The 27088-nt window shown below is 46.3% G+C and overlaps 1 long non-coding RNA gene across 1 annotated transcript; it reads right to left on the reverse strand.

The window, feature by feature from the left end:
• Positions 1-1299: 1299 nt before the first annotated feature.
• LOC101907299 (uncharacterized) lies at positions 1300-25659 on the reverse strand. Its single transcript, XR_809561.4, has 3 exons — positions 25156-25659; positions 17726-17950; positions 1300-1928 (listed from the first exon to the last, which is right to left on the reverse strand). It is a non-coding gene; the product is annotated as an uncharacterized lncRNA (long non-coding RNA).
• Between the last annotated feature and the right edge of the window lie 1429 nt (positions 25660-27088).

A 27088-nucleotide genomic window follows, 5' to 3' on the forward strand; every position in this document is an offset into this window, starting at 1 on the left:
GCCCTGGGAGATTAACTTCCTTACGATGGTTGCTTTTGCGTGTCAACTTGGCTGGGCCACAGTGCCCAGATATTTGGCAAACATTATTCTGGATGTTTCTATGAGGGTGTTTTTGGATGAGATTTACATTTAGATCAGTGGACTTTGAGCAAAGCAGATTGCCCTCCATCGTGCTGGGGGATCCTCACCCAATCAGTTGAAGGCCTGAAAAGACCAGAATGCTGGCCTCTCCCTGAGCAAGAAGAGGGTCTGCCAGCAGAGTGCCTGTGGCCTCCTCTGCGGACCAGCTCTTCCCAGCTCCCTAACAGGCTGCCTTTGCACTTGACATGCAGCTCTTCCCTTTGTCTCCAGCCCGTTGGCCTTCCCCATCAGATTTAGGACTTGCCAACCCTCCACATAAACACAAGTTGATCACTTGGAATAAATCTCTTCCTGTCGGTTCACATCCGGTTGTTTCTGTCTCTCTGGAGAACCCCAGCTAACACACCTGCCTAAAGTTATATTCCCAGTAAATGGTAGACCTGGCTTTCAACCCTACAGTCTGGTACTGAGATCCATACTCTCTTTTTGGCTACATCAGGTCTTGATTGCAGCTCACGAGCTTCTCTCTAGTCGTGGCCTGGGGGCTCAGAGTATGTGGACTCAGCTGTCCCACAGCATGGGGAATCTTAGTTCCCTGATCAGGGATTAAACCAATGTCCCCTGCATTGGAAAGCAGATTCTTAACCTGGACAACCAGGAAAGTCACCTGGAATCCATGCTCTTGGTGGGAGCTGTCCTGTTAGCCCTTATCAGTGCAGTTGGTAACCTCCTTTTTTAGGCTAATAGTGATAGCTTTCCCTCTCTTCTTCCTATTAACTGATCGTATCTGTTAAGATAATGCAAATTGCCTAAGAAGCTAGTTGCCATAATAAACAAACCGCACATTTCAGAGGCCAACCACAATAGACCCTTATTTCTTGCATCTGCAGTAGCTTGACAGGAATCATCCTGGTTGCTAGGTGACCTTCCTTCATGCACTCGTTTGGGGACCCAGCTGCTAGAGGCTCTGTCATCTTCAACACTGCAGCTTCCAAGGTCACCCTGGGGCTTGACTCCATTCCAGCTAGCCAGAAAGGGAAAGGAGCATGATAGATCATGCATGAGAATTTTTATAATCACTGTTGCTAAGGAATTTTTTGTTAAAATAATTAGGCAAGCAGTTTAAATTCTGTTATCCCAAAATTATTTTATGTGCCTGTGTTGCTCATTTATTGTTCATTTTAAAGAATGTAATTCTTTTAAAGTAACATTTAAAAGCACATTTTAAAGTCACTTGTTTATTTCATTTTATTTCACACTCAAATTAACAGGCTGTAAATTGAGGGGCAGGTGTATTTCTTAATGAATCCAGCAAATTGAAGAGAAGGGCTGCCTTTCATAGAGGATGGAAAGAAGCCTGGAGATGAAGCTGGGACAAGACTACATGGGGACTAAGCGCCCGGCCGAGGGGCTTGGGCTCTGCCTTTGGCGTTGCTAAGTTGTGTCCCACTCTTTGCGACTCCATGGATGGCAGCGTGCAGGCTCCTCTGTCCTCCACGATCTCCTGGAGTGTGCTGAAATTCATGTTCATTGAGTCCACTGAGTCAGTGATGCTATCTAACCATCCTTTCCTCTGCCCCCTTCTTCTCCTTTTGCCTTCAATCTTTCCCAGCATCAGAGTCTTTCCCAGTGAGTCGGCTCTTCACATCAGGTGGCCAAAGTACTGGAGTTTCAGCGTCAGTCCTTCCAATGAATATTCAGGACTGATTTTCTTGAGATTGACGCATGTGACCTCCTTGCAGTCCAAGGGATTCTCAAGAGTCTTCTCCAGCACCACAATTTGAAAGCATCAGTTCTTCAGTGCTCAGTCTTCTTTAAGGTCCAACTCTCACATCTGTACATGACTCCTGGAAAAAAGATATCTTTGACTAGACACATCTTTGTCAGCAAAGTGATGTCTCTGCTTTTCAATACACTGACTAGGTTTGCCATAGCTTTCCTTCCAAGGAGCGTGCATCTTTTTCCTTTGGGAGATCTCAAATTCTTACTCTTTCTCCTCTGAACTGATGGTCCTTATTCTCTATACCAACTAATCATAGGTGATGTTCACCACCATATATGAGTATTAAATACTTAACATAAGTATTAAACATTTGTATTAAATCCTATTTGCTTTTCATTTCCTCTTCTCCCTCCACACCCATCACCTGGATAAACTGTATGGATCTCAAGGGCAGGATCATGACTAACACTATCTCTTAACACTGCACAAGCCCAGCAGAACATCTCATAGGTGATGTTAAGGACTACATCCTTTTGAAATTCAAGAGATGTCCCTACATGTTCAGATATAGCACAAATTGGTGAATATAACTATGGATATTATTTCCTCCTAAAATGTAATATATTTTAAGTTAAAAATATGAATGATGTCTTAAGACTTCTAATGACTTTATAAACTACCATATTCTGGCGTTTTCACCAAAATGACCTACCCAATTATGCTTTCTGGTTTGGGGATTGCATCCTTTAACTCTTTTCACATCATGAAACCCAGCTGTCATCACATTTGACATCCCATTCTTTGAAATGTCTGTTATTAGATGGGGAATCTCTTTTTATCAGCCTATTTATATTTTCCCTTCACTTCCATCACTAAGATTAGCTGTCAGCTGATACTTTTTCACACTTTTGGAGGGGGGAAGCAAAGCATCAAAAAAATGCATCAAAAATTTAATGCATAAGGAATTACTGTGAAAGTCACTCAGTCATGTCCGACTCTTTGCGAACTCATGGACTATACAGTCCAGGGAATTCTCCAGGCCAGAATACTGGAGTGGGTAGCCTTTCCCTTCTCCAGGGGATCTTCCCAACCCAGGGATCAAACCCAGGTCTTGCGCATTGCAGGCGGATTCTTTACAAGGTGAGCCACAGAGGAAGTCCAGGGAATGACTAGTAGAGACCAAAGTCCTGTCTGTGCTGGCGGTCAGTGAGGGTCCCTCACTGACAGACTGAGAAACTAGCTCCCACCCACGAGCCTGGGACTCAAATTCATGACTCGGCAAAATCACAAATGACCTTGTATCACGGATCTGGGATTTGCAAATAATTGAAACAGCGCATGCTGACCCTGGAGGCACTAAGTGTCTCGGATTCAACAGAAATGTGACGGTAGTGCTGCTACCAAGTTACTAAGCTGTGCGGCTTTGTGTGTGTCAGATGGGACCTATGTCTGTCTGAATGGATTTTCACACAAATGTGAGTGTGGGCACATGTGCATTTTCAAGTTTTCCACTGCTGCATGACAAGCCACCTCAAACAACGGGCCAACAATAACCATCATTTCCTCTCTCACTCAATTCTGGGACTGACTGAACTTAGCTGGGTGGTTCTCACTGGGGACCCACTCCTGGCGGCAGTCAGCTTGTGAGTGGAGCCGGAATCATCTCAAAGACCTGTTCATACACATGTCCAGGCCTTGTACTGGGAAGACCCACAAGAGCTGGGAGCTAGGGCTGGAAGACAGGCAGCCTCTTGAGCATTTCGACCCCTATTTGATTTCTCCACGTAGTTGTTCTAGGATGGTGGCTTCAGTGTAGCTGGACTTTAACACGGTAGCTCAGCACTCCAAGGGCTTCCCTGGTGGCTCAGACATTAAAGAATCTGCCTGCAATGCAGGAGACCTGGGTTCAATCCCTAGGTGAGGGATTTGACCCCAAGTGACTCTAGAGTCCCCATTCTCAGTTATCATACTAGACGGACACTTGGTGTGAGTGAATTTTTTAAAATATTTTTGGGGGCTGCACCATATAGAATGCAGTATCTTAGCTCCCGACCAGGGGCTGAACCTGCACTTCCTGCATTGGAAGCACAGCATCTTTACCGCCAGGGAAATTCCAAGAGAGAATATTTTTAATTGTTAAAACCCTCTTTTAAAACGAATACATCCTTCTGCACATCCTCGGTTAGTAAGAAACCAAGCTGACAGAATCATGCTTCTGAGTCTGCAAAGCTGAAGACCAGCCCCCAAGATCCGGTGACTTCAGGCAGATAATGCCACACCCCTCAAGACGGCTTCCTTGGTGGCACCTGCTCCATCCTGACACCTTCAGGTTGCAAAATAAAATACCTAACGTATTTGTATAAGGAGAGAACAAGAGCTTGTCAGAAGACCGCGCATTTCCTTGGAGCATCTTCAGGCCGGATGGCACATGGGCAGGAACAAATGGGTCATGTTGTGATGGAAGCAACTGGGGGAGGCCCTGGAGGTGTCGGACCTCAGCCTTGGGAAGAACTCCAGCAGCAGCTGATCCTCTACCGCACACCAGGCTGAGAGAAACACATCTCCGGCAAAAGAAAGAAAAGCCTACCCGAGTGCAGCTGCCAGCCTCCCAATAATTAGATTTGGAGGATTATTGCTGAGATGAATGGAAGATATCATATGGTCACTGCTAGAAATATTTGCGTCTTTGTCTAACTGCACCACCAGACACTGGAGTTCTTAGGACCCACATATGCTTGTTTTTAATTAAAATGTGCTGACTGAACTGTTCGCTACACTGAAATAATGAAGAAAAGCAACAAAGACACATCGGCTAATTGACAACTCCAAACATTCTATTTTATACCCTTCAGTTATGTTAATGGAGAGTTACAATATGTTCGAGTTGAAATAATAATTACACAGCGCAGTTACATAATAACCTAAGAGGTAGATAAAAATGTTACAAATAACTACAGCAGCAAGACTCACAAATGGGTCAAAGGATTACAAATTCATTTACTCAGTCTCTATTCCAACAAGTACATGTTGAGTGAGTACTGCTCATCATGTGTCAGGCTCTCCCAGGCTAATGCTTATGATGAAACAGTCCTAATGTTTCCAAGCGCACATTTGTGTTTCAGATGGCACCCTCTGTGAGTATCAAGGTGCTGTGCAGGCTATCTCTCCAACCACCTGATACAACCAGATAGCAAGCAACTTTTGGAAAGGGGAGATGATAATTTTAAATAATTTCAAAAGCCAGTTTATGTGAAGGCAGAGACTCTGGACAGGATCCTGACAAATTACGTTTTATTCAGTGCACAAGACACTTCCACGGCTGCCTGGAGGGAAACTTGTCCTGGGACGGCGCACAGACCAAGGGAAAATAAGCAGACCCAACAGTGCGCGCAGACCAAGGCCAAGGGGGCCACGCTCCACGCAGACCCAAAACGGGGTTGGCCAGAAGCCTTTCCAAAGACTGCAACAGAATTTCAACTGTGTGATAACCAGAATTCTGGCCAAAAGGAGGAGGGATGGAAACTGTCACCTATCTTTGGGTATTTTGTGGAGATTAATCCCCTGCCTGCATCGTCTCTGATGAAAGAAGGAAGATAATTCAGAGTCAGTCACAGCACACTCTTGCTCTTAACTGGAGGGGCAGGATATCGATGAGGTAAATTAACTCCAGTGCATTTAGAGTTTATTTACAACTAAACCGCAAAGTCTCCATCTCATCCATATTCAATCAGACAAAATTGTGGCTCATCCAAGACAAGACATGAGCCAAATTTGGGGCGAGGCGAAGGGTGACGACATCTGAAGGGGCTGGAAATGAAGTGCAGATTTGAATGTCATCTGCATATAAGTGATAATTAAAGCTGTGAGACTCAGTGTGCGCCAAGAGAGAAAGTCAATAAAAATGAGGAAAACAGAGTCCCAAGCTACGTGGTGCTTCTGAAATGGAGGTTTTACAAAATAAGCTGGTAGGGGCAAGATTGTCTTTCCTCTTGAATGATCTGAAGACAAATACAGGTCACTTGTGAGGAAGACTCCTTTTCTTGCAGAGAGTCACTGAATCACTTGATTGTTAAAGCAGAGGAGCTTTCTTGTAAGACTTAACATTTCAAGGAAATGTTACTTCATTTAGTTTAACGTAAACCATTCTTTCTCCCCAGAGAGATCATTTTGGTAAGTAATAACAAAGAGAATGACCCATTCGAGCTGACATATGCTTGTCCTTTTCAAGATTGGCATTACATTTGGGCTGGGAACATGTTGCTTTATCTGGTTTTTCAGTGATTTCATTCATGCAGTGAAGAAATAGCTTCTCTTTTCCTAACTGGGTCTGATCATTATAACAGCAGCATAACTAAAGTAAATGTTAACAGGAATAAGTCCATAAGAGGACTAGCTCAGAAAGAATTATTCATGATGAAGAGGGCAGCTTTTGCCCTAATCATCCCTCTAAAGATCTATGACTTAGGGCTCTCTTCTCTCTCTTTTTAACTTTTTTTTTTTTAGACCACCAGCTCTCCAGACCATAGACACTTCCAAACCACTTGTTCCTCAGTAGCATGGGCACGGAGGGACACTCACCCTGAGCCACAGGCGTTACGGGTTGAATAGTGTGTGTGTTAGTCACTCAGTCATGCCTGACTCTCTGCGACCCCATGGACTATAGCCCACCAGGCTCCTCTGCCCATGGAACTTTCCAGGAAATACTGGAGTGGATAGCCATTCCTTCTCCAGGGGAATCTTCCTGACCCAGGGATTGAACATGGGTCTCCTGAATTGCAGGCAGATTCTTTTCCATATGAGGTACCAGGTAAGGCTAAATAGGGTCTCCTTAAATTCCTATGTGGAAGTTCTAACCCCTAGGTCAGGAAGCAACAGTTAGAACTGGACATGGAACAACAGACTGGTTCCAAATAGGAAAAGCAATACGTCAAGGCTGTATATTGCCTCCCTGCTTATTTAACTTATATGCAGAGTACATCATGAGAAACGCTGGGCTGGAGGAAGCACAAGCTGAAATCAAGATTGCCGGGAGAAATATCAATAACCTCAGATATGCAGATGACACCACCCTTATGGCAGAAAGTGAAGAAGAACTAAAGAGCCTCTTGATGAAAGTGAAAGAGGAGAGTAAGAAAGTTGGCTTAAAGCTCAACATTCAGAAAACTAAGATCATGGCATCCAGTCCCATCACTTCATGGCAAATAGATGGGGAAACAGTGGAAACAGTGGCTGACTTTATTTTTCTGGGCTCCAAAATCACTGCAGATTGTGACTGCAGCCTTGAAATTAAAAGACACTTACTCCTTGGAAGGAAAGTAATGACCAACCTAAACAGCATATTAAAAAGCAGAGACATTGCTTTGCCAACAACAGTCTGTCTGGTTAAGTCTATGGTTTTTCCAGTAGTCATGTGTCGATGTTAGAGTTGGACTATAAAGAAAGCTGAGTGCCGAAGAATTGATGCTTTTGAACTGTGGTGTTGGAGAAGACTCTTGAGAGTCCCTTGGACTGCAAGGAGATCCAATCAGTCCATCTTAAAGGAAATCAGTCCTGGGTGTTCATTGGAAAGACTGATGCTAAAGCTGAAACTCAAATACTTTGGCCACCTGATGTGAAGAGCTGACTCATTGGAAAAGACCCTGATGCTGGGAAAGACTGAAGGAAGGAGGAGAAGGGGACGACAGAGGATGAGATGGTTGGATGGCATCACCGACTCAATGGACATGAGTTTGAGCAAACTCCAAGAGTTGGTGATGGACAGGGAGGCCTAGTGTGCTGCAGTCTGTGGCGTTGCAAAGAGTCGGACCCGACTGAGCAACTGAACTGAGCTGAACTAACTGAACCTTAGAACATTGCTGCATCTGACAACAGGGTCTTTAAAGAGGTAACTAAACTAACAGGAGGTCATTAGGGTGGGATGTAATCCAGTATATGACTGGAATCCTTGTAAGAAGAGAAAATGTGGACACAGCACGCACAGCGGGGTGATCATGTGAAGACTCGGGGAGAAGGGGGCCGTCTGCAAGGAGAGGGGAGAGGCCTCAGAGGAAACCAGCCCTGCCGACACCTGACTTCAGACCTCTCTCCTCCAGAATTGTGAGAAGATACACGTCTGTAAAATGCACTTCTGACATCTATGTCCCTGCAGATTCTGGTACTTTGGTAAGGCAGTCTGAGCTGACTAGTACAACGGGTTGAGGACTTGCCTGGTGGTCCAGTGGCTAAGACTCTGCACTCCCAATGCAGGGGGTCTGGGTTCAATCCCTGGTCAGGGAACCAGAGCCCACATGCCTCAGCTAAGTGTTCCCATGCGCCAGCTAAAGGTCCTGCCTGCCTCAATCGGGACCCAACTCGGCCAGATAAACATTTAAAAAAATACAAGGGGACAACAGAATACAATTTATACAAGCACACAATGTATTTTCCATGGAGGAGCCTTACCTTGAAACTCTTCTCTCATTCTAACAATAGACCTACCACATACAGTGTTTTTTTCTGTCATCTTGAACAAGAACAAACTTATTTTATTTCTGAGTTTTAGGCTCCTCATTTCGAAACTGGAATGAAAAATCTAAAACTGTTGCTCTGGAAGTAGATTTTCAACAAATTCACACAAACGTGTCTCTTTTCCCTCTTCCGTTCCCTGTACAGTCATAAAACACTCTGGCTTCCCAAATATTTTCATCAAAATATTGTATTACGGTTGAAGTTAGTCTGGCTCAGTCACTCACTCCGTGACTTCGGACAAGTCACTGAAACTCGTTGTTGTCATTGTTCAGTCATTAACTTGTGTCCGACTCTTTGCAACCACGGACTGCAGCTCACCAGGCCTCCCGTCCTTCACTCTCTGCTGGAGTTTGCTCATGCTCATGTCCATTGAGTCCACTAAGTCGGTGGTGGACCATCCAACCATCTCAGCCTCTGTCGTCCCCTTCTCCTCCAGCCTTCAATCTTTCCCAGCATCAGGGTCTTTTCCAATGAGTCAGTTCTTCACATCAGCTGGCCAAAGCATTGGAGTTTCATCTTCAGCATCAGTCCTTCCAATGAATATTCAGGACTGATTTCCTTTAGGATGGACTGGTTGGATCTCCTTGCAATTCAAGAGTCTTTTTCAACACCACAGTTCAAACTTACTATTCCTTATAACTTGCTCCACAAGGTTATGAAAATCAAAATTCAAGTGACAATTATTTCAGGCTTCTAGCAGAGTGCCTGGGCCAGGGTAGGAATTCTGTGAAGGTTGCTTTCATCCTTCTAAAGGCATGAGTCTGTTATCTCCCAGTGGAGAAAAGTTTATTGCATTTGATGTTATACTCATCTTACTTATTTATGCCCCTCTTCATTCTAAAAGGAATTTATCACTTCAGGAAAATATCTCCAAAATGAATTAGTTTTCATAAGCTGACGGTGGCTCAGATCATGAACTGCTTATTGCCAAATTCAGACTTAAAGTGAAGAAAGTAGGTATGACCTAAATCAAATCCCTTATGATTATACAGTGGAAGTGAGAAATAGATTTAAGGGACTAGATCTGATACAGTGCCTGATGAGCTATGGACAGAGGTTCATGACATTGTACAGGAGACAGGGATCAAGACCATCCCCATGGGAAAGAAATCCAAAAAAGCAAAATGGCTGTCTGAAGAGGCCTTACAAATAGCTGTGGAAAGAAGAGAAGTGAAAAGCAAAGGAGAAAAGGAAAGACAGAAGCATCTGAATGCAGAGTTCTGCCGGGGTCCAGCCCCGGCTGATCCAGGGTATTCGAAGCGGGGACGGCATCGGCAAGGATCAGGATACAATAGCTTAAATTAGATATTAATTAGAGATGTAAAGAGTAATAGAATGAGGATAGCTCAGTAGGAAAATTCAGTGGAGAAAAGAGTCTGAGTAGCTTGGTTTATGCGGGAGACCAATAAAACTTCAAGACAAGAAGCTTGCACCACTTACGTAGGCCGCAGGCATCCTTCCGTTCTCCCTAAGGAGAGGAGACACTGAGGCCTCCCCGGTCGGATTATAGAAGCCCAGGCATAATTAGTAAGCATGGCGGGTTCCACGCTCCAGATGGAGACTCAGCCAGAGTGAGAGAGAGAGCGACATGGGGAGACCAGTCTTTCGAGAAACTGATCCCAATTCTTTATTTTCCATGGTCTACTTTTATACACTGAGATGTTATGCAAAAGTCACGTGGGGTCAGCAGTCCTGACTTTTATCAAAGTCAGGTGCTTCATACAAATGTATACAGAGGTCTTAGGGGTGTTACATCATCTTCTGACCAGGGGGCCTGCTGACAATTTATGACCCTCTCCTTGTGACAGCGGTCAGTCAACCAGGACACTTATTTCTCCAGGAGTGATTATTCTTAAAACAGACGCCACCCAAATAAAGTTACATTCCTAAAGGGTGAGGGTGTAATGGGTTTTAGTTAAGGAAAGAATTTACTTAGCCTAAGGTCTAATGTGATTAATACCAAAGGTTAATACTTATTTCTTCTATATATTCATTAATGTGTGTAAGGGCAGGGGATGTGGAGACTTAGCAACAAACATTGGCTCAACAAATGAAAAACCCTTCACCAATACAATTTCTAATCAGCCCATAATACTTATACTAATAGTTTTCTAACTTTTCTAAGGAACCTGTTTTTAGAAGATTTAAAGCATCTCATGCCTCTCACGGTTGGGAGGCTACGAGCAATCACATGTGGCCGGACAAGCCTGTCAGGCAGGCTAGAGAACCTTCAGAGGAGTTTGTAGGTTAAAACACTCTTGTCACGCCCAGGAGTTTTTATTAACTGGAGCTCTAAGTTAACTCCTTCTCTGAAAGAGGTGGTGGGGGACAGCCCCCCGTAAAGTCAGAGGTGTAGGTGGGAGCACAAAGTAGTAAAGCAGGCAGGCTCTGGTTATGGGGGTAGATGCTCGAGGATTTCCAGGGGGACTCCTGAGGCTCGATCCCACCTTTGCGCATGTCAAGCCTCCTTCCTCATGACCTTTGCCACGGGCAGAGTGCCTCACTCTGGCCCCCAACAGAGTTCCAAAGAATAGCAAGGAGAGATAAGAAAGCCTTCTTCAGTGATCAATGCAAGAAATAGAGGAAAAAAATAGAATGGGAAAGACTAGAGATCTCTTCAAGAAAATTAGAAATACCAAGGGAACATTTCATGCAAAGATGGGCTCGATAAAGGACAGAAATGGTATGGACCTAACAGAAGCAGAAGATATTAAGAAGAGATGGCAAGAATACACAGAAGAACTGTACAAAAAAGAGCTTCATGACCCAGATAATCACAATGGTGTGATCACTCATCTAGAGCCAGACATCCTGGAATGTGAAGTCAAGTGGGCCTTAGAAAAAGCATCACTACAAACAAAGCTAGTGGAGGTGATGGAATTCCAGTTGAGCTATTTCAAATCCTGAAAGATGATGCTGTCAAAGTGCTGCACTCAATTTGCCAGCAAATTTGGAAAACTCAGCAGTGGCCACAGGACTGGAAAAGGTCATTTTTCATTCCAATCCCAAAGAAAGGCAATGCCAAAGAATGCTCAAACTACCACACAATTGCACTCATCTCACATGCTAGTAAAGTAATGCTCAAAATTCTCTAAGCCAGGCTTCAGCAATATGTGAACCGTGAACTTCCTGATGTTCAAGCTGGTTTTAGAAAAAGCAGAGGAACCAGAGATCAAATTGCCAACATCCGCTGGATCATAGAAAAAGCAAAAGAGTTCCAGAAAAACATCTATTTCTGCTTTATTGACTATGCCAAAGCCTTTGACTGTGTGGATCACAATAAACTGTGGACAATTCTGAACGAGATGGGAATACCAGACCACCTGACCTGCCTCCTGAGAAACCTGTATGCAGGTCAGGAAGCAACAGTTAGAACTGGACATGGAACAACAGACTGGTTCCAAATAGGAAAAGGAGTACATCAAGGCTGTATATTGTCACCTTGCTTATTTAACTTTTATGCAGAGTACATCATGAGAAACACTGGGCTGGAGGAAGCACAAGCTGGAATCAAGATTGTCGGGAGAAATATCAATAACCTCAGATATGCAGATGACACCACCCTTATGGCAGAAAGTGAAAAAGAACTAAAGAGCCTCTTAATGAAAGTGAAAGGGGAGAGTGAAAAAGCTGGCTTAAAGCTCAACATTCAGAAAATGAAGATCATGGCATCTGGTCCCATCACTTCATGGCAAATAGATGGGGAAACAGTTGAAACAGTGTCAGACTTTATTTTTTGGGGCTCCAAAATGACTAACTGATTGCAGCCATGAAATTAAAAGACACTTACTCCTTGGAAGGAAAGTTATGACCAAGCTAGATAGCGTACTAAAAAGCAAAGACATTACTTTACCAACAAAGGTCCGTCTAGTCACGGCTATGGTTTTTCTAGTAGTCATGTATGGATGTGAGAGTTGGACTGTGAAGAAAGCTGAGTGCCAAAGAATTGATGCTTTTGAACTGTGGTGTTGGAGAAGACTCTTGAGAGTCCCTTGGACTGCAAGGAGATCCAACCAGTCCATTCTAAAGGAGATGAGCCCTGGGTGTTCACTGGAAGGACTGATGCTAAAGCTGAAGAGTTGACTCATTGGAAAAGACTCTGATGCTGGGAGGGATTGGGGGCAGAAGGAGAAGGGGACAACAGAGGATGAGATGGCTGGATGGCATCACCTACTCGATGGACACGAGTTTGAGTAAACTCTGGGAGTTGGTGATGGATAGGGAGGCCTGACGTGTTTCGATTCATGGGGTCACAAAGAGTCAGACACGACTGAGTGAACTGAACTGAACTGAAGGGAGAAATAGCATGAGGTGGTAGGTCACAGACCACTTTCTTAGAAAGAACTCAAAAGGAAGTTCGGAGGGCTGAGGCCTAAAGCATCCTGTAGTTTCATGATGTCAAAATGCAGTGGGAGGAGTAATGCTCTTTGAGGGAGGCAGAGGGGAGGTGCAGCCTATTCTGCAGCTCCTTTGTGGTGGTGGTGGTGGTTGTTCAGACTGCTCAGTTGTGTCCCACTCTCTGTGACCTGGTGGACTGTAGCCCGCCAGGCTCCTCTATCCATGGGATTTCCCAGGCAAGAATACTGGAGTGGGTTGCCATGCCCTCCTCCAGGGGATCTTCCCGACCCAGGGATGGAACCCACATCTCCTGCAAATCTCCTGCACTGCAGGCGGGTTCTTGACTACTGTGCCACCAGGGAAGCCCTTATGGTTGGACTTCACCTCAAAATAAATGTAAAGTCCCTTTAGGAATGGATGAGTTGGTCTTCCTTTTTGCTTTTTTTAACTTCTTGAATAATTGAAATGTGTGAATACTAGGAAGACTGTAAGAACCAAACTCCCGTATTATACTACTTAGAATTGAAAACCACTCATTCTCACCATATTCGCTTCCAGCGTTTTTACAGAAATAAAGCACTACAGCTGAAGTGACATTTCACCAGCTGACACAGAGGCCACGTCCAGTGCGTTTTAATGGATCCTTCCGGAACACTGACACGCTTACACAAAAGGTTCCTGTGTAGGTGAGCGCGTGTGTCTCACGCCCGTAGTGGCAAGTGGTAGCACATGGAACGTGCACGCTTTGCACTGTGTGTGCTCTCTCTTTTGGGCCCTTTCACCTCAATGTTGTTTTCTGAGTTGACGCTGCACTGTTGGAGGTGTATCTGACCCATTCCTTGTGGAGGCCATTTCATGGGATGGATCGTGTGCCCCCAAATTCCTGTGTTCAAGTCCTAATCCTCAGTGCCTCAGAATGTGACTATTTGGATGAAGGGTCTTTAAAGAGATAATTAGGTTAAAGTGGGGCCATTAGGGTAAAGCCTGATCTGATATGACTGGCATCCTCATGGAAGAGGAGATTAGGACAGAGACGCACAGAGGGAACACAGCCGCCCACGAGCCAAGGAGAGAGGCCTCAGAGAAACCGACCCTGCTGACACCTGGGCTCCAGAACTGTGAGGGCAGACTTCTGTCGTCTAAGCCGCCTGATCTGCTGTGCTTTTCCATGGCAGCCCAACTAGACCAATACCGGCAGCAAGTATTCCACAGAACGTGCAGGCTGCAGCGTGCTTCCCTCACGGCTCAGCCGGCGAAGAGTCCGCCTGCAGTGCGGGAGACCTGGGTTCGATCCCTGGGTCGGGAAGATCCCCTGGAGGAGGGAAAGGCTACCCACTCCAGTATTCTCGCCTGGAGAATCCCATGGACAGAAGAGCCTGGCGGGCTACAGTCCACGGGGTCGCAAAGGAGTTGGACACAACTTAGCAACTAAACAACAAGAACCATTACATATGAAGTCGACTGTCTTTTCATACACTGCCCTTTCCTATTTCTTCCATAAATTCTCAGTGCGTATCCTTTGTCTGCCTTTACTTTAGATTGTATGTCTTCTTCTACCTGACTTGTGGGAATTACACACATCTCAGGTAACAATCCTCTGTCTGCTAGCTCTTTTGTAAATCCTTCTCCCAGGCTACCATTTGTCTTTTAATCTTGCTCATGGTGTTATTTTGACAAAAGTTTTCTAATTAGGTGTAATCAGATGTATCTCTATTTATGTCTTTCTTGGTGTCACCTTAAAAAAAAAAAAAAAAAAAACACCTTTCCTCTCCCCAATTCATAATTTACTTTCTCACAATTCTGGCATTTTCTTACATTTTTTCCCTAATAGTTCTAGAACATTTTCGCCATGTTTAGATCTTCAGTACATCTTTAATTTATTTCTGTGATGGGGATAGGTAGGACTTTCTAATTATTTCCTCTGTGAGAGTCAACTGTCTCAACACCATCTATTGAAATAGCAAATACTTACTCTAAAAAAAAGCCTCAGTAAAGCACCCACAGACTGTCTCATTTTAAATAGTGTAATTTCCTGTGAACTCCCCCAAAATGTATTAGGAGGAAAATGTACCCTGAAGTAAGTAAATAAGTTGACCTAAATGGGTATTTGGATACGAGCCAAGCAAATGCTAGACGCTGTCTGCCAAAAAAAAGGGTTTTGATGTTGGAAGGGGTGATGTCAAGCCCGTCTTCCTGACGGTCACTGGAGAGCGGGGCCAGGTGTCTCTCTGGGGCCGTTCTGAGTGTGTAACGATTCAACCATCAGCCGCACTTGGAAGGCTTGTCTTTCCACTGTCCCCGGCCAGTGGATGTGACTCCTGCCCCCCAGAGCACTGACCCCTTCCTGTGGAAGGACACGCTGAAGCCAGCTACAGGATCGTCTCTGGAGATGGGAGAATGTGTGCTTGTGCAGAGGCTGATTTTTTGACTGAATTCCCCCCTTTTTTGACTAGCTGCATGTAGTAGCCACTCAAGATAATAATTTCTTTTTAAAGCCCCAAAGGGAAAAAAGACACTATGTCATTAAGACACTAAACCAGGAGGAAACACGCCTATTCTGCTTAAGAAAAGAAACGCTGATGAGAACTTTTGTGGGGAGTAATTTGAATAGAAATTTATCTTTTACCTTAATTATCTGAATAATTGACACCAGCGGTTTTCAGACATTTCTTAGATACTAAAAACTTTGTTCAAACTAGACCTTTCTCAGAAGACCAACATGTAGAATCGATGAAAATAAAGCAAGCTTGTTTAAAATGGGAATCCCCACTGAGGGTCTTGGCAGGGGAGCTTGGTGGGACCCTCGGGGCTCTTTAGAGTACACTGAAAATCCTCCTTTAAAGTCAAGGTATTGGAGACTTAGAGATCAGTTATAATTCTCTTTCTCACTTGCATCACGTAGTAATTCTCCTTCCTGAGATTCACAGCGCTGTGCGTCTGCTCATTCTGTAAACACTTCTTGACACACCTGCTGTTTTCCAGGCCCTAGGATAGGCAGCCAAGAAGAAGAGGTGACGGGGAGGTGGTGCGGTCTGAGCCTGATCGCAAAGCGTGAGGAGGGGACTGCTGGAGGTCGGGGAGGGCGTCCCAGCCTCCGGACACCACAGGGGGAAGCTGGGGGGAAGCAGGCTGGGGATCAGAGGGGTGGGGCGGGCACACGGCATCTGTGGGCAGCAGCAGGTGGTGAAACTGGAGAGGAAGGGAGGAATGAGCTGCTGCGTGCCTGGGGGACCGTTCTAAGTTTGGACTTGGAAAGCCACGAGGAAGAGATTGAAGGGTCTTAAGCAGGAGATTGACACAGTCATGTTTGTGCTTTGGAAGGATCCCTCTGGCCCAAGCGAGCATTGAAAGGGGATGTGATTAAGACAGCAAGGCTGGCTAGGAGATCGTCGCAGACATCCAGGGAATGATGGGCTGACCTGAAATCAAGCCGCAGAGATGAAGCTGGAGAGGGACAGAACGCACGGGATGGTGTTCAGAGGAGGAAGACAGAGGCGTCTGGAGGATCCTGGGAGTCTGGGTTTGTGTAACCAAATAGGGGTGGGTAATCAGTGCCATTTAACATGGCAAAGAAAGATGGGAAAAAGGGTTGGAGGTAATAAGTGATGAGTTTCAACGGGGGCAGGTTTTTGTCTGAAGTACCTGTGAGGCGTCAAACTGGAGAGGCCCAGTAGGCAGTCGGATATCCTGCCTACTGGGATAGGCATCTGGATCTTGGGGGAGAGATCTTGGATGGAGGGGATGATTTGGGAGCCAGCCTAAGTGTGATGATAATGGTGGGTCAAAAGGTAGCTAAAATTCTTGACAGACTGGAAACAATACAGAGAAGAGTCCCGAGAAGGCAGGGCAAGTGGACCCCGGGAAGCAGACTGAGCTGGTGCAGCAGAGAGGAAGAGGCAGGGAGGGTGGGGAATCAAGGAAATAAGGGGGAGAGTCCTGGGGGGAAGGGGGTCATGGCAGGTTCAGATGCTGGCTGGGAAGAAGAAAGGGCAGGACTGTGATGATGAAGGAAGTACGAGCTAATCCGGGTCGACAATTATCTAACTGCACTATATAAACACCTGGGGAATCTTTCTCAAATAATAAATCCTGGGTTATAGACTTCATTGGTCTAATGTGGAGCCTGGGCCAGAATATATCTTTAAATCTCCCCAAGAGAGCCTAGTGTGTGGCCACAGCTGGGGACCCCATTCCAGTTATACCCTGTTTGAGCCCCAGAGGACTGAAGCAGGCTCTCCTGGGAGAGGTCAGACGGCTTTCACATTGACCCACTTTGCTGGGTCACGCTGGAGTGGTGAGCAGGAGAAACAGAGTCTGGCCAATTAAAATGCATCTACATGGACCTGCGTCTTTTTGGTAGAGACAGGTCCTGAAACTGGGGGAACACCAAACATGGGTCCTCACTGCTGGTGAAGGGAATTTCACTGGGCTTTCCCAGAATGTAAGAGCTCTGTCCCCCAGTTCAGGCCAAATTTATACCCACCAAATGTCTTTCTGGTGAATAATTAAGCTTTACTTGGCAATTTAAAAGTTTCACATAGTTTTCGAAATTTGAAAGGAGATAAAAAAATTCTACAGAAGGCACATTCTTCCTCCTCAAATCATCTCCACCCACAACCACACCCCAATGCCAGCCGCTGGGCCATTTCTGTTTGTGTGCCTTCCGGTGGTTATCCCATAACTGTAAGAAACATGCTTGCATCTGTCTTTCATAACTGACCCATACTGTATGTTACTTACCAGTAACTGAAGAGGAATATTTACTTACTCCGCTTTTACTTCTTTTCCCTGCCAAAGTTTGGTGCTCTCTGTATTATTTTTAATTCTTCTTTGGGTTCCTTTTATAAGAGTATACTTTAAATTCTATTTCTCGTTCCTCGGACTTGACACAAACTTTCCTACCCCCGCACGGTGTGAGATGAAGAGACCAGCTCCCTCTTCCCTCTTTCGTCTCTGTCAGTTTGATCTGTGTGTTTCCACTGTTCTGACAGCATCACACTCTGTTCTATAACCCTAAGTCCTCTCTTCTTGGTCTACAGGTTAATTCTGAGTTGAAAACCAAAAAACTGCACTTACATTATTTCAAGCAGGTAGATGTCATTCCCTGGAGCGCCGAGCACTGTGCCAGCACCACGTCGCTTTCTTTGGGTCCAGCGTCACAGCTCTTGGGTGACTCAGGGAGTGTTCCCTGCAGCATGCTCTGATGCTCTTGTATTACAGTCCACCCACGACTCGGGTCATGGCTCACTTTAGTCTGCCTCCTCTGGGACCACGATTCTCTTGTGCCTTTTGGAGGTTTTCCTGAAAGTGAAAAAGTCGCTCAGTCATGTCCAACTCTGCAACCCCATGGACCATACATTCCATGGCATTCTCCAGGCCGGAATACTGGAGTGGGGAGTCTTTCCTTTCTCCAGGGGATCTTCCCGACCCAGGAATTGAAGCGGGGACTCCTGCATTGCAGGCGGATTCTTTACAACTGAGCTATCAGGGAAGGCCTAGACTTCTCTTTTTGCTTATTGAAAGAAGAAACATTCTGTCTTCACCACGTCACAAACATTTCTGTGTCCTACTCATCCCATCTCTGTAAGAAGACAAATTGAAGGCATTCAATTTGTCTATTTGTCTCTTTACAGAGATTTCTTGGAGTCCAGTTACTTCCTGCTTCAATTTAAACCTGGGAAAAGCGATGTTAGAGTTAAAGAATACAAACATTTTGATCACTCCAAAAGGCCAGCCTCGTTGTAAACAAATCAGTTTGCTGTGTATTCATTAGTATTGTCTGAATTTAGTTAGCATGACCTTGTCATTAGAGATGCTAATTATCTATGGACAGATAAAAAAAATTCAGGTTCTGAGCCTCAGAGATTAAGTATCAGACCCTGAAGGTGGTCACTCAGGCTCCCCACACTCTCCCCACAATCAGCCAAAACCCTGTGGCACACTTGCAGCAGGTCCTGCGGTGTGTCGCCAAGACACAGAAGGACTAAGGCGTTCCTCTCTCGCCTCAGTCCCAGACGTCTCTGAGCGGCATCCACCTCCAGAGCTCGCCTGGGCAGAGGCCTCTTCTGCAGCTGCCTTGAACTTCAGCTCCTTTTTCAGCCCAATCTTTCTTGCACTTTCTGACAGGTGCTGTTCCCACAAGCATTTCCCAAGAAACGTTCTGTCCTGAGTCTGTTTTCTGAGGAACTGTATCTACAGTCCTACCTTTCTCTCATGCATAAACAAACAAGACAATATAAGCGAATAATAAGACAGAACTAAGCTTCCTCTTCCTCAGAGACAGGAAGGGGGGCCGGTGAGGTGAAGAGATGACTACAGGGCAGGGCGGAGGACGCGGGAACGGCGGCTGGGAATCTGGCTGAGGAGGAGAACGCTCTATTTCTAACCTCAGTTTGCCTATTATGTCTGTACCAGAGGCCATGACAGGAGAGGGCTGGGCCGGGGAGACGGGGACGGGTGCGGCCCTGACCTCCTGCCCCACGAGGACGCCTGTCTCCACGCCGCCAGCGCCCTCGATCTAGAAGGCGGCCTCTCTCCCTTTGCCGGGCCCGCCACCTCCACGGACCCAGGCCAGGCCCTCTTCTGCTGACAGAGATGCCGACGGATCCCATCAGGGCCTCCTTGCCCGGAAGAGACGCACGCGCAGCCTGGGGTGACTGACTTCCGGGACCGTAGCACTTCCCGCCTGGACCGACTGCCTCACCACCCCACCTCACACCCCACCGCCTGTGAAACTCTCAATGTGTACTTGAACTTGACATGCTCCTCAGCTTCCCACCAATGATGAGGGTGGGCAAAACCTTTTCCTCCTCACAAAGACAGATTTGCTAAAAACGAAATTCTCAGGGAACACATATATATTTTTTTCATTCAGAATGAGAACTTGAATCCCAAGGGGAAATGTGCAGCCATGTAGCTTAGATAACCAGCTTTGAGAAGGGGTGGGAGCTCTTGGCTCAGAGACCACACACCACAGTCTCTCTTCCCTGCTTTTGCCAGCTGGGTGACTTGGACCAGGGACTTACTAACTCTAACCCTCAGTCTCCACGTCTGTAAAACTGTCAAAAGAACAGCACCTACCGAGCAGAGCTTGGAAAACTTTTATGGAAAATTGAGGGAGACAACCATGAAGCCCCGCTGGCACCCTGGCCAGCATGTGGTGAGCACAGAGCAAATGTGACCTGTGATTATTGAACTTTATTTATTTCTAATATTTTCTTTTTTTGAATTTATTTTTTAATTGGAGGAAAATAGCATTGCAATGCTGTGTTGGTCTCTGCCACGTCACAGCAGAAAGCAGCCGTAATCACACATGTATCACCTCCCTCTTGAGCCTTCCTCCCCTTCCCCACACCCCTGAGGCCATCACAGAGCACCATGCTAGGCTCCCTGGGGTCAGTGAACTGGCACTGTTTCGGTTGCTAAAATGCTGCTGCTCAGGCCTTTGTGAGCAGCAGCTGTATGGAGTCAGCTTTCTGTTTTATTCTCAAGTGATGTTCTACTTCCCCTTAAACTTTCCAGCTCTGGAGGTCCCCATAGGCCTTAAACCCGCGGAGGTGTCACGTGGGAATCAAAACCCAGTCTGTTTCTCTTTGGTGAATACTTACGCTGCCCCACGCAGATGCCTGCCTACTCCACGTGGCAGATTCGTCTTTCCGAATCGTCGACGCAGAGGCTGGCCTATCAGCTCCCCCACATCCCCGGCGTGATGTCCGTCTTGGCTGGAAGGCAAAGGCTGACGCGGGAGAACCTGTCCTCTGGGGACGAGGCTGCACTCCGCTCCTACCCGCCCTTTTTTCCTGCCCGTGGGTTTCTTTCTGCCATCTTATTTTCTCTTTGTCATTTTTGCTTTTTTCTTCTACACGATTGTGGGTTCTTTTTACATATGAAATAAATGACATACGACTAGTCTAGGAAACACAGGAACGCAAAGACGTGGGGAGCGTGACCCCACAGCCCTCGCGTGCGTTCCTCTAAAGCACCTAGACGTGCACACGGTTACCCCACAGCCCTCGCGTGCATTCCTCTAAAGCACCTAGACGTGCACACGGTTACCCCACAGCCCTCGCGTGCATTCCTCTAAAGCACCTAGATGTGCACACGGTTTTCATCTCCGTGAAGATAAAGTCATACAGGAGACACTGGTGGTTCTCCATCAGGGTGAGTTTTGCCCTCTTTCAGGGGACATTTGGCACCCTCTGGAGATATTTTGGGTTTCCTTGGTGGCTCTGTGGTAAAGAACCTGCCTGCCAATGCAAGACATGTGGGTTCAGTCTCTGGGTCAGGAAGATCCCCTGGAGAAGGAGGTGACCACGCACTCCAGCATTCATGCGCAGAGGAGACTGGCGGGCTACAGTCCGTGGGGTCACAAAAGAACTGGACACGACTTAGTGACTCAACAGTAAGAACACGGAGAGTCTAGTTGTCGGAACTGGAGCAGGTGGTGCTGCTGGCATCTCGAGACAGTGGCCAGGGATGCTGCTGGATCCCCCACAGCAGAGGACAGACCCACAACAGCCAACCGTCCAGCCTCAGCAAGCAAGAGGGCCGAGGTTAAGAAACTCTGGTCTGGACCAGGTTTAGCAGGTCACAGCCCCTGCTGAGCATCTGCCTGTTTTTGTGAATGAGCTTTTACGGGAACCCAGCGATGTCCGCCTGTTGCATGTTGTCTCGGTCTGCTTTTGCCTCACCAGGGCAGCTGAGTTGTCACAGGGACTGTGTGGCCCGCAAAGCCTAAAATAGATGTGAACCATGCGTGAAAGTTTAAGTTTTTCTAGTATCCACAGTTTTTTTAAGTACCAAGACTACTCAATAGCAAAAGAAGCAACCCATCTAAAAAAATGGGCTAAGGATAGGAACAGACATTTTTCTAAAGACATGAAAATGGCCACCTGTTTTGTGAAAATATTCTCAACCCTAATCATCAGGGAAATGTAGACCAAAATCACGAGCTGTCGCCTCACAGCTGTTAGGAGAGCTGAGCGGAAAGAGAAAAGGTAAGTGGTCCTGATGTAGAGAAAAGGTGCCCTGCCCGGGTGCTGTCACCTCACAGCTGTTAGGAGAGCTGAGCGGAAAGAGAGAAGAGGTAAGTGGTCCTGATGTAGAGAAAACGTGCCCTGCCCGGGTGCTGTCACCTCACAGCTGTTAGGAGAGCTGAGCGGAAAGAGAGAAGAGGTAAGTGGTCCTGATGTAGAGAAAAGGAAACCCCTGCCCAGGTGATGGGCATGCACTTGGTGCAGTCACTAGGGAAAATGGAGAAGGAAATGGCAACCCACTTCCGTTTTCTTGCCTGGAGAATCCCACGGACCGAGGAGCCTGGCAGGCTACAGACCATGGAGTTGCAAAGAGTCGGACACGACTGAGCAACTAACACTTTCACTATGGAAAACAGCATGATGGTTCCTCAAAAGTTAAAAATAGAACTAGTGTGTGAGCAGCAAAGCCTCCTCTAGACAAACACAACCACCAGTATGTCATTCAACCTAGACCCTGAAGTCACTGTTACCTCAAGGAGAGGTCTGTGCTCTCGTGTTCATTGTAGCATTATTCACAAGGACCAAAATATGGGAGCAATCCAAATGTCCATCGACAGATGGATGAATATAGCAACGGTAGTATATAAAGTCAATGGAATATCACCCGGCCTGAAAAACATGAGAACTTGCCATTTGCAACAACGTGGATGTACCTGGAAGACATTTTGCTAAGTGAAATACTACAGATCTGAAAAGAAAATCACTGCACAACTTCATTTGTGTGTGGAACCTCAGAGAAGTCAGTACACAGAGACAGGGACTAGAACGGCGGCCACCAGGGTCGGGGAGGTGGCGGAAATCGGGAAACGTGGGTGAGACGGCACACAGTTGCATCGAAGAGCACACATAAATGTTTAAGCCTCTGAAAGACACTGTTTAATAAGAACGCCTGCCTTACCAGGTTGTCACGAGGATTAAGTGAGCTAGTACATGTAACCAGTTTTACTAATTCAAGTCAGGTTAATAAGACTTGCCTGGCATGTAAAGGCACTCCATGAACGTCATCTATTAGTACTAGTAGTATGACATCTGAGTCCACCTCCAGCACTGTTATATCAACTTAAACATACTGTTAAATGTCCGCAAATACTGGTGCATATGCAGAAGTGGCCTCCTGCCACTGCTGGTTTAGTCTGACTGTAATTCATTAGTCTTCTTAGACGCAGGATTAGTTTTCCTTGATAGATTTGTCACAGCTTCAGTCTGTATACATATATATGTAATGTATGCTAAGTCACTTCGGTCATGTCTGACTCTGTGCAACTCTATGGACTGTAGCCCACCAGGCTTCTCTGTTCATGGGATTCTCCAGGCAAGAATACTGGAGTGGGTTGCCATGCCCTCCTCCAGGGGATCTTCCTAACCCAGGGATCGAACCTGTGTCTCTTATGTCTCCTGTATTGGCAGGCGGGTTCTTTACCACTAGCACCACCTGGGAAACCCAATCTATGTATATATATATGAAGTGAAGTGAAGTCAAGTCTCTCAGTCGTGTCTGACTCTGCAACCCCATGGACTGTAGCCTACCAGGCTCCTCTGTCCATGGGATTTTCCAGGCAAGAATACTGGAGTGGGTTGCCATTTCCTTCTCCAACACACATATATATATATAGTTGATCTTATTTTTCACTGAAATGTTTAGAACAATAAATGATCGTTTGTATCAGTTAGCTTTCACTTGGTTGTTTCATTGTAACAAACAGCCGGATAGTCTCGGGGGCTTACAAATATGTATTTCTCACTCTCATCCAACGTGAGAACCTGGGCTGCGGAGCAGCACCTTTTGGGACCGTGGTTTCCTCAGGCAGACAGAAAGGGACAAGTGATCGAGAGGAAGGGTGAAGCCTCCCATAGCCTCTGCCCTAACCTGGCACCCGGTCTCTTCTGTCCACATGTCAGTTTGCTCAAATCATGGCACCAAACCCGGTATCAAGGGGTGGAGAAGCACGCTCCAAACACAAGAGACACAGCAAGCCACACACAGTGGGTGACGACAGAAAGGGGGAGCAAATGGCTGAGAACGACACATAGTCTACTGCATCAGTCAGATCAGTCCAGCCAAGTTAGACTAGTTATGTGCTTTCAGCTACCTGAATTCAGGGATCCTTCTACAGGACTCACTGCAGAGCTCACAGGAGCATCAGGGCTCGTGTCCCCTAAGAGGCCAGATGGCAGATGCTGAGCTGCTCTCAGGACGAGATGCTCTCAGGACAGACTGATCCAGAGAGACTGAGCTTAAGGTAAACATGGCCACACCCCCACTCCCTGCATGAAGGTACAATCAATGAAAAAACTTTGCACCCAAAGAAATCATTTCGTCATCAACCAGCTACAAAGTGGTAAATCCCTGAATGCTCTTGCAGCCATCAAGGAGATGAAAGGGACCTCAGTTCTCTAGGCAAGATGGTATGACAGCCTCCTCAGAACAGGAGGAAGCGGGGTCCACATGCGAGCTGCATCCCCTGTGTGATCAGTGCTGTTGCTGTGCACTTGCTAAGTCAGGCCCAACTCCGTGGCCCCCTGGGCTGCTGCAGCACACCAGGCTCCTCATCCTTCACTGCCTCCTGGAGTTTGCTCAAACTCATGTCCATCGGTGAGTTAGTGATGCCATCTGACCACCCCATCCTCTGCTGACTCCTTCTTCTGTGTGATCGATAGTTGCTATCACCATCATCTCTGCCAGCACCACCGCCTTTTAATGCCCAGCCAGCTGCCATGCTTCGGAACCAGCCAGTGGTGCCCTGGTTGCGCAAAGGGCTATCTCCATCGCAGAGAATGGACCCCTAACTGGAAGGAATGGGCCACCGGCTCTGGCTGCCTGATCAGCTGGAAAACCACTAAGCTACTCGCAACTGCATAAAAGTGTGTCTGTAAAATCCAACACGAGTTTTGGAATTAATAAACATGTAGTAAATTACAAGCCTATCCCACTCAAATGTAAAAGAAAGCATTGTAGGAACACGAAAATCAAAAAGGAGAAATGCCTATTCCTGCAGTAAGTCACTTTAGGTTTGAATCACTTATTTATATAACAAGCCTTTCTGGACTGATTAAGGGAACTGCCAATTACACTCACCAACCTTTCTTCAGCTTGCAGAGAGGCACGTTCCTTCTTGTTTTACCTGGGAGTGCCTGGCTGCAGACTCGTGTCCTGACCACCAGACTCTCCCCCTCGTTGTCAGCCTCTGGAAGGATCCAGGGCACAAAGGGGAACGCGCTCATCCCAAACCAACAGCAGAGGAAGAAAAGCAATGGATCCTTTCCATCCCACGGGGCCACTGAGCCTGCCTGAGGCTTTGAAAACAGTCAGGAATGAAAGTCCAGTATTCCATCCTTCATCCATTTTTAAAATCTCAATCTTTCAAGGCCCAGTTCAAACCCCACCTCTGCTGTGAAGCATTTCCGAACTACCCCCGTGAGCGTCCTTTTCCTTCCTCTGAGCCCCAGCTGCTATTTCCTGACTTTACCCACCTCTTGGACGCTGTCTCCACTCCTGCTCATGTTGGTTAATTTCCCGAGTAGACTGGAGCAGGTAGTGACTCTACAGATTCATTCCAGTCTCCTTCTAGGGTTCAGAGCAATGACTTCCGGGTGAGCCTGTGATCCCAGGAGAACCACTCAGCATCTGCTCTGCATAATTAAAAATGCATCTTGGAAGAGAGGAGCTCCTGTCTTCTCCTGGGTTGAGAGCTATAACGAGATCTTAAATCTGCAACTTTTGAGCCCCATCTTCTCCAGATTGCCTCAGAACGCCCAGACTGAGAAATGGAGAGCTCCAAGGATGTGGTGTGAACCACATGCAGAAGCAGCTATGCCTGAAATTCTTACCCCAGACTTTCCAATCACGTGAGCAAATAGATTCCTTTTTCTGCGTCAGTGAATCTGAGTTGGCTTTTATCCTCTACAACCTAAGGGACTAATGTAGTCACTCAGCCCTCCTGAAGAAAAAGGATGCTTAGGGACTTGCCTGGTGGTCCAGTGGTTAAGAACGCACCTGTCAACGCAGGGGACACAGGTTCCGTCCCTGGTAAGGTTAGATTCATCGTTATTCATTATTATACTTCCTTTGATTAAAATCAGAGCTTTCGTGGGCTCCTGAGCGGCTCTGTTTGCTGGGGTCGACCTGGGCCTGCTTCTTCCCTGGACCCTGACTAAGGGTGCACCCGCCGCCCACAGTCGTCTTCTTTGTAAGCAGAACAAAAACACAGGAAGCAGGGACTGGCTTCTTTCAAGACCCACCTGAGTTCAGGGGAGGAGCCCAAGCACTTGAGGCTGCCGAGGACAGGAGCAGAGTGAACCTGGGGCGCGGGGCGCGGGCAGCCTGCCTAGCCCACGACAGAAATGCCGGCCACGATGCAGGGAATCTTCTGGGCAAAAGATGAGGGCGAAATAGAACTCCCTTTTAAAACACATCAAAGAAAACAAGTGTGTCTCAAGGTGAAATTGTAGACTGTGTTTCCTATGTATTTTCCATTAGACGGTGAATAATCGGATATAAATCATCGGGTGCGATCACATGGATCAATCCCAGGTCCCCTTCTGCGCCCAGGGACGGCTGTTTCTGATTAGCAGGAAGCCCACTGCCCCGCCGAACAACAGGCTCCTCTCCGCCCGCCGAGGACAGGAAATTAAGCCATCAGGCGTCTTGCCTATTTTCCTCATGCAATCCTCAAGCTGGAAATCCATCAAATATGAAAGGCAGAAATAAAAACTGGGGCCAAATAGGAGGAAGTCGGAGATGCAGTTTTATTCCACATGACTCTCAGTTTGTCCACAAATGTTCAGCATTTACTTTGGAATTAAAATCCCTGCTTTACAGCAGATATTTTATAGATTGGCAGTACTCTGGGTGGTAAGAAGTTTGTATCAAAGCAGCAACTATTTCCTTTAGCAACAACTCTGCTTTTATCTATGAAAATATCAGGAAATCATTTTGAGTCAAACAACCAAAATAAAGGCAGCAGAGTTTGAAATAAATGTTAGGAAAATTGTATAAAACATTACATCAACACCCTTGGCACTGTTGAAAAGCAAGATTTCTGAATCCAGTGAGTAGCTGAAGAAGAAAATTCAATTCCATTTTTTTCACTTTGCCAATTGTATAGCACTTCATTTAAAACAGACTCTCTAAAGAATTGATTCAAATTAGCTGTACAGTTTTCCCTCAAAGAGTCTGCTTTAAAATAAATTGAATTGGAGCATGTGACATAATAAGTGAGCATAAAATTCATACTAACTAGTCCGATGGAAAAACTTCTCACAATGAGGAAACAAATAATCTCACATGACTGAGCTAAAAATAGTCTTTAGATTGTCAGTCTCAAAATTGAACAAAAATAGGGAGAGCTGTTATAATAATGATATGGCACATTTCCTCCTAATGAAATGCCCTTGAATTTTGTAA

Source organism: Bos taurus, chromosome 10 (assembly GCF_002263795.3).
Source record: "Bos taurus isolate L1 Dominette 01449 registration number 42190680 breed Hereford chromosome 10, ARS-UCD2.0, whole genome shotgun sequence".
Classification (NCBI taxonomy): Eukaryota; Metazoa; Chordata; class Mammalia; order Artiodactyla; family Bovidae; genus Bos; species Bos taurus.